General features: G+C 46.6%; 1 long non-coding RNA gene across 1 annotated transcript; it reads left to right on the plus strand.

Moving 5' to 3' along the window:
• The first annotated feature begins 736 nt into the window (after nucleotides 1-736).
• Nucleotides 737-2611, plus strand: LOC103227101 (uncharacterized). Its single transcript, XR_012090448.1, has 3 exons — nucleotides 737-759; nucleotides 876-948; nucleotides 2304-2611. It is a non-coding gene; the product is annotated as an uncharacterized lncRNA (long non-coding RNA).
• Nucleotides 2612-8474: the final 5863 nt, after the last annotated feature.

Consider the following 8474-nt stretch of genomic DNA (forward strand, 5'->3'; position numbering starts at 1 on the left):
TGAAAAGATCAATGAAAGTCAAGAAAGAGGATCAAAAATAACCATTTAGTGAGAATTATGATCCCCATTCATTAAATACTGAGATGGAGGAAAATATATTTACAAGTGGAAAAATAAAAAAAAAAAAAGACTATGAGTTTTCCAATAAGTTATCTTTTTTGAATTATAGCCAACAAAGGTGGGAAGCAGTCCCAGAAGAAAGGCATGAGGTGCGGCTTGTGAGGGAACCCATGTGATGGGGCGGTCCTGTTGGGCACGTGTGACTTGGGGGAATGGAGGAGGCTGGGGCACGAATGGGATGGTACAGGGGACCCTGACTTGCAGAAAAGACAATGAGCTCGCCCCTTGGTGCCTTGTGTTGGGGACGCTGATGGCACATCCTAGAGAACATGCCCAGCAGACAGAGGAGCGGCTGTGGGGTAAGGAGATGAACTCAGAGATGCAGCATGAGGCCTCCAACTCCAGACAGCTCTGGAAAACAAAGTGAAGACCGATGCATTTATGTTGTTTAAAAGGAGCTAATAAATATCTAAAGCAGTCATCTAAGTGTGTTCTAATATAAATCCTGTGTTCCTGAGACTGTGGGGATTGAGAGAGGAAGTGATGTCACTGTGGGAACTGCTCTGTGGGGACAGGGACGTCCCTCTTCCTCTGCTCCTGCTCACAATGACCCTGATCTGTCAAAGCTCCCATCCTGCCCTGACTCTGCCATGGGCACCAGGCTCCTCTGCTGGGCTGCCCTGTGCCTCCTAGGGGCAGGTGAGTCCTCAGACACCAACCAGCCTCATTGTGTGTGTGTGTGTGTGTGAGTGTGTGTATGTGTGAGATGAGTACAACTGCTTTCTTCATTCTGTTTTCAACTTGTGTCTCCACAGATCACACAGGTGCTGGAGTCTCCCAGTCCCCCAGTAACAAGGTCACAGAGAAGGGAAAGGATGTAGCGCTCAGGTGTGATCCAATTTCAGGTCATGCTGTCCTTTACTGGTACCGACAGAACCTGGGGCAGGGCCTAGAGTTTCTAATTTACTTCCAAGGCACGGGTGCAGTAGATGACTCAGGGCTGCGCAGTGGTCGGTTCTCTGCAACAAGGCCTGAGGGATCCGTCTCCACTCTGAAGATCCAATGCACAGAGCAGGGGGACTCAACCACGTACTTCTGTGCCAGCAGCTTAACCACAGCGTGGCACAATCGCCTCCTTCCTGCTCACAAACCTCCTCCTCTCTCTCCTTGCTTCCTTATGATACTATTTTGCATCCTCATCTCACAACGCTCCTCTGCCTCTTCCAGAATCATTGCTTGCATGTCTGCTGTTCAGATCAGCAGATGTGCATTGTACACGTTAATCAGATTTTTCTGTGGAAGGCCCTTTGCTGGTCTTCATTATCCATCTTCATTTTCTACCTTGGATACTGCTCCCTTCAAGATTACTTGTTGCCTGTAAGGGATCCTACTTTTTACATTCAAATTTTACTTTTCATTAATACATATTTGATGCTATCTTGAAGGTAATCTCATTATCTTCCCAATCTTCTGCTAATCTTTATTTTCATGGTAACATTGACTTGTCTTGGGGGACATGTATGTCATCTTTGGTAATGGAAATGAAATAACTATGCACTTCAATTCCTGTATGTTCTTCCTACTTTAGAGTAAATACAATTTTCTTCTATTCCTCCCATTCTATCCCCCCCCCTTTATATGATAGTTTTAAGGGAGAAAATATCAATTAGACTCTAATGGCTGCTATGTGATAAGAGTTATTTTGAATAAGGGTGGGATATTAAGCTTTGAGTAAAGCAATAGTCAGGGTTAGAACCAGTGTTGGAATCAGGGTTTAGGGAGGTTGCTCATAAAACCTGCAGGATAGTACTTCTAGAATAGTCTCCCAGCTCACTCTGCAGACACTTCCCAGCATCCCTTGGGCCATTGCAGAAGCAATGATGAAATTTAACTTATTGGCCACAAGATGGCACTGTGGTCCACTGGGATCTAAGAGGCTCTGGGGACAGCCTGGGAGAGCAGCCTAGGAGGAGAAGGGTTAAGAAAAATTAAGGCTGGGATTCAATATTATGCAAATGTTGCAACAGTTTACAGTTATTGCTAGGCTACCTACAGCTATGCAAGATTCAGGAAATACCTCTAACCTTTAATGAGATCCACAGTTGAAGAATTTTGGCCAGCTGCCTTGGTGTCAGGGGCAGGTGCAGACAGAGGAGCAACTGCCCCAAAGGAACATAGGGCAGCGAGGGGCGGGCTGTACCCTAAGCCCAGTGTGTCTCTGCTGCACCCTATCTTCCCTGCAGGCCTCGGCGGGCAACAGCCTTCATGAGACAAGGTGGATCCTGCCTGAGACCAGTCAGAACGCCCTGGACCAGCTGGACTCCGAAGGCATGGGGGATGACACCACAGGCCCACCAGACTGTTCCCTAGAGAGGGGCCTCCAAGCCCCAGCTCACAGTCCTGAGGATCAGGGCACTCAGTTGGGAAAGCCCCTCCTCACTCTGACCCTGTCATGAACCCCAAACTCTTCTGCATGACCCTTTGTCTCCTGGGAGCATATGAGTCCTGGAAACAGCTGCAAAACCCTGTCATGGGTTTGCAATGTCTGGGCTCCAAGCCTTTTTTCCCCTTCCCTCTGAAGAGTCCCCCTACTTCTTAAGTCTTGTCTTCACTTTCCGTCTGCCTCTCCAGCAGACTCTGTTGATGCTGGGATCACCCAGACACCAAGATACTACATTATACAGACAGGAAAAGAGATGATCCTGGAATGTGCTCAGGTTAGGAACCATTATTCAATGTTCTGATATCGACAAGACCCAGGACAGAGGCTGAAATTGATCCGTTATTCAGGTAGTGGTGGCAGCAGGACCAAAGTTGATGTCACAGAAGGGTACAGTGTCTCTGGAAACAAGCCTGAGCATTTCCCCCTAAGCCTGGCATCCACCAGCACCAGCCAGACTTCTCTGCACCTGTGCGGCAGTGCATCCACAGCCCTGTACAGCCAGCTGCTCTCTGCACCAAAAGGGCAGCCACAGGTTGGAGGTGGGTACTCCTTACGGAAGGCCCTGTCTCAACCAGAAGAAAAAGCTGCCCTTTATGAAGCTCTTCCCAGACTTCCCAGCAATGGGATCTCATTCTATGTGTGCCCTGAAGCATGAAACTTAGAGTGAGCTGGTGTCTATCACTGTAGTGGGGATGTGTACATGCAAACAACGTAACGCTATTTTCCTCAATTTGGAATATTCTGGGAATTGTGCAAAGAAACGGTTCAAGGGAGAAGAAAAAAGCAGAAAGCAACTGGGAAGCTTTGGCCTGCTTGAGTGATCTGGGGATTCCCATATAGTACACATAACATCACCTTGGTTTTGGTTCCTTTGGATACCAAGCATGTGTTCTCTGGAGGACAAGAAAGTCCGATTTTTTCTTTATAAAGTTACAAACACACAAGTGAACAATCCACTTAGGGAAAATGTTAATAGATGCAACAAACTCTGCCATTAGACCTGAAAATAATCAGCTAGTAGAATTATAAAAAAGATTGTAAGCCTCTTCCTTAAGTACCTGTTTGAGTTCCACTGAGGATAGATGAAGGAAGGAACTTCTTACCATCACTGTGACTTGGATTAGAATCCGTGAGTCCCCTAACTTGTTTTTCTTGTAAAATATTATAAAATAATATAGAACACGCATTTCATTTTCCTTTAGCCTGTAGTCCTCTTTAGCATCCCCAGGGAGTATCCCATATGCCGGTGCAAGACTTCTTGTGTTGGGATCCATTAACTGAAGGACTGGGAGAACCATAGCTAGGTTTCACAGGAAATACACGCCCCACGTACAGAGAACCCCCATATGTCTCTTCTGTGCCCAATGTCCCCCTGTGAGACTGCCAAGAGGGGAGTGCTGGGTCACCCAGGACCCCCCTCGCAAAAAGAGGAGTGGGCTGCTTGCTTGGCAGAAAAAAAATCACCAATTGGCCAATCTGCTGAAAACCAAAATGAAAGGCTAATATGTGAGACCGATGAACGCCCAATTTCTCAGATTATTAAATTGATAACAGTTCATGGTTCTTGGTATGACTTCAACAGCGAGTGAGCATTTTTTTCTTTGTCTATAGCTTTCTTTCAGCCATTGATCCTCGGTTGTGTCTTAGCCTCTTATCAGTCCAGCTCATTTTGCTACTAAATTTGGCTGTTGTATATCTCAGCAAGAAGCACATCTCACATTCTCCATATTTTATGTGGTCATGAGTGTGTTCCTGTCTTATTCTTATTTTATATGATGCATTTCTAAATTGGACGGTACAGAATACAAGCATCTATTTGTATAGGACTCCCATCTTTTACGGGGATAGGTCAGAGTAGGTGAGGGTGCACCATGAGTCTCTGCTGGAATCTCTTTGGATTCTATGTCCACTGTCACATGGTTTATTTTCATATGCATGTTTCTCATGGGTCTCCTGACTCTTTTAGCAACGCTCATTGCAGGATGTTAGAAATCTTATTACTTCTAATGGCAGAATGTTAGAAATTGTGTTAACTCTTAAGGCAAAATAAAATATCCCAGACTCGCTTTTCCATTGCTGTTTCTATTAGTTGTGGTCCTGGATATATCAAGGCGGGACAAAAGGAGTATTTGCAAAGGTGTCGCAGGGTTAAGGGAACCCAGTAAGAGAAGTAGAAGTGGCCTAGGAATAGCAGAATCTGTGGCTCTTACTCACATTGGCCTGAAATTAGTAGGAGAGGATGTGGATCCCAAAGCATCTGGTACTGTAGCTTTAAGGCAAGGCTGCCTATAAGGTGCTATGGCCTTTGGTAGGGAAGAGTAACCAATATAAAATAACGAAGCAAGAGGAGAACCAGGGCATAGACAAATCAGAACAAGTGGTGACCCTACCTCCGTCTGCTCTCCTGACATTGTCTCCCATTAGCCAAACTCACTCTGGAGTTAGAGAAGAAGGGAGCCAGTTAACATAATACACTGGGGTCAGCCTCTGAAGGCAGGGTGGATCTGGAGAAATTAACATAAATTATCCAGATCACTATGCATAAGATGGCCTTGAGGGTGCTGAATCCCAAACTGGCTGGCTAGATCTGTTCTGTGAGCTGATAAAGCCCTAGTGTTATTTCTGGGGAATCTGTACTCTTAATTTACAGACAACCCAGGTCTGCTTTGGATCTGATCAGATAGACTAAATCTTGGGGACTTCGTATCACTGGCCACTCAAGGGAGGGGCTGGAAATGTTATCTGAAGACGAAAAAATAGAACCAGAAAATTTGGTTGAATCTGGCGTCAGAGAGATGACCTTAGGACAGCCAGGAAGAGCTGGAACAGGAAGGTTTAATCACAGGCTCTTCACCCTCTGCTGATGGGCAGTGTGTGAGTTTCAGCATGGAGCACCGCAGCACTAGGTGGGAGGAGGATGAGGGTGATGGGGCAGCCTGGGAGCTGGGGCAGTGTAGGCAGAGGAGCAACTGTCTCATCACAGAAGCTTCTGCCTTCACCCATCCCTTCTGCTCTGTAGGACAGGGAGAGAGTTTGGGTTGTGGGGAGCACTGGACTCAGGAAGCCTGTAGGGGGAGGACACAGGACAGTGACATCACAAGATACTCCTTGCATCAGCAAAATCAAGGCCCAGAACTCACTCAGCTCTTCCCCAGGAGGATCAAGCCCTGCGTCAGGTGCAGTGCTGCCTGCCCCACTGTGCCATGGGCCCCGGGCTCCTCTGCTGGGCGCTGCTTTGTCTCCTGGGAGCAGGTGAGTCCTGTGCACTGGACAGCAGCCCCATTCTCAGCTTTCCCACCCCTGTGTCCTCCACTTTACCTCAGGGAGGGCCTCCAGGCTGTCTCCTGGCTCATCCTCCATCTCCTTTTCCCACAGGCCCAGTGGACACTGGAGTCACCCAAAGTCCGACACACCTGATCAAAACCAGAGGACAGCAAGTGACTCTGAGATGCTCTCCTATCTCTGGGCACACTAGTGTGTCCTGGTACCAACAGGCCCCTGGTCAGGGGCCTCAGTTTATCTTCAAATATGCTAATGAGTTAAGGACATCAGAAGGAAACTTCCCTCATCGATTCTCAGGGCGCCAGTTCCGTGACTATCACTCTGAGATGAATGTGAGTGCCTTGGAGTTGGGGGACTCGGCCCTGTATCTCTGTGCCAGCAGCTTGGCACAGCCTGGCAGAGTCACTGGAACTCTGTGCACTAATCTCTCTGCTTCCGTGTACGGCAGTCTCAGACCAGACAGCTGTGAGAAAGGCTGGAGGAAACAAGGCCAGGAGGATCTGCTCAGAGGATGCTGCTGTTTCAGGAGGTTCACAGCAAAATTATCTTCTTTGTCGGATGCTGTACACTATAATGATACAGTAGCTGGCACTCTCCTTTTCAGAAAAGGAAATTCATTTTGGTGTCAGGATTGTTCGACAGATGTGTAGTATAGAAGGTAAAATCTCAAGGGTTTGCTTTATATAATTAAGGGAGAAGAAATTGAGATTTGGTTTGGAGAAATTTGAGGAGAACGTGATTAAAGATTATGAAAAAATAGAAGTAGAGCTACCAGATGATAAAAAATTGTGTTCTCTGCAACATAACCTGTCAAAGTTTTCAATTGCTAGAAAACATCCAGGAAGGCCTTGTAACAACTGGCATCACCCCAGGGCCAGTCTAGGATGGTCATCGCCACATAGCCTGTTGCCCCGTGGGAGGGCCCTGGAACTGGTTCCAATGTCTTCCTTCTGGACTTAGATCTCAAGTCTCAAAACAGAAGAATTCATTTCACTGCTGACGGTAAACAGATAAAGTGCTCTCCCATTTCCCCAAAGATACATTCTGCTTCCATTGTATCTCTTTCTGACACTCACCACCCAGATCCATTCCCTTCTGTGACCAAACATCTCTTTGAATATTTCCTAAAACTCTGCAGCCTTTGCATTCTCTGCATTTGTGCTCAGTATTTGCATGGCCTGGAAGGACCTCTGTCTCCCAAGAAACAGCCAGACTCTGCTCATCAGTCAAGAATGGGCTCACGCTGCTTTCCTCTTCACTTCTTACCATGACATTCCCCAGCATTGTACTATACCACATCTTTATTATTTTCATAGGAAAAGCCAAGTATTAATTAAATATATAATGAATATTCTTTGATGTTATAAAATGTATGTTAATTCCTGCTTATATAGCGTTCTGGAATATTACTATTATTAATATGAGGGATATTATTAACCACTAACTATTTCCTGGTCAGAGATCAGAGTCACTTCTGCGTAGTGATAGCAAATGTGAGAACCAATGGAATCTGTTTGATTACAGCTGGCAGTGTTATTCATTTCAAATTTTTATAATTTAGAAGTAAATTTTTAAAATCTAGAAATCTTTTGTAAAATGCACTATCTAAAATTTAGTAATAATGAATCTAAATACAACATACAAAGACACATGAGTATAATTAACCAGGATTAGCTGTGGAATATAGGGTTTCCAGGCTGGGTCTCCTTGATATCATCACGCTGTTTAATTGTATGGCCTTTATCATTCTGGCTGGTCTCTACCATCTTAACACATTATTTGCAACTATGTAACAATTGTTTATTTCATAATCAAAATGTTGGCTCATGTGTCCTCTGACTCCACTGGCGAAGGGTGGATTAGAAAATCAACCCGAAATGGACTCTTTGGGAAAGCATGGAGAGGGTGTGTTAGAGGGTGGGGGTGGCAGGAGTGGGGGCATCTCTGTTTCTGATTTGGACAATTTGAGCATATCGCGTCAGAAGGTATGAATCCATGAGATTGTAGACTGTAGGCCACTTGGAGGCGCTGTGGCTCCACAATGCTGCAGAGAACTCAGCGGAGGGGTGGGAGAGGAGCCGAGAGAGTGGGGCTGAAGGGGATGCCTGGCTGCCTGCCGGCATCAGCGGAGTGGATGGAATTCCCTGAGTGGGGCCTGGACACGTAGAGTTAAGCACAAACTCTCATTGCCTTGGAAGAGCTGGGGTGCCAGAAGCCTTAGTTTGCACTAAAGAGGGAGTGTCTCTGCCTCTGCACCGGCAGTAGAGGGTGAACAGGCTGGGTGGCAAGGGCTGGGGAATCAGTGTCAGGGCAGGGACAGGGCGGGCAGAGGAAAGTAAGGTGTGATGTGGTCACGTGGGGACTGTGTTCAATCCTCCTCACGTTTAGCTTCTGGCCTGTACAAGACAGGAATAGTACATGGAGTAGCAGAACCTGAGGCCTGCCAAAGAGTACAGTGGGCTGGAGTGGCCTGCAGGGGAAAGTATGTCAGTGCGGTGACATCACAGGCCAATGCTCCTATCAGGAAGAAGAGAGCTTGGGACCTGCACAATACTTACTACAGAGACACCAGCCCCAAGCTAGGAGATCCTGCCATGGGCTTCAGGCTCCTTTGTTGTGTGGCCTTTTGTCTCCTGGGAGCAGGTGAGTCCTGGGCACAGCTTCAAAGTCTCCGATCTCCATTTCCTGT

Source organism: Chlorocebus sabaeus, chromosome 21, assembly GCF_047675955.1.
Source record: "Chlorocebus sabaeus isolate Y175 chromosome 21, mChlSab1.0.hap1, whole genome shotgun sequence".
NCBI classification, from domain to species: Eukaryota; Metazoa; Chordata; class Mammalia; order Primates; family Cercopithecidae; genus Chlorocebus; species Chlorocebus sabaeus.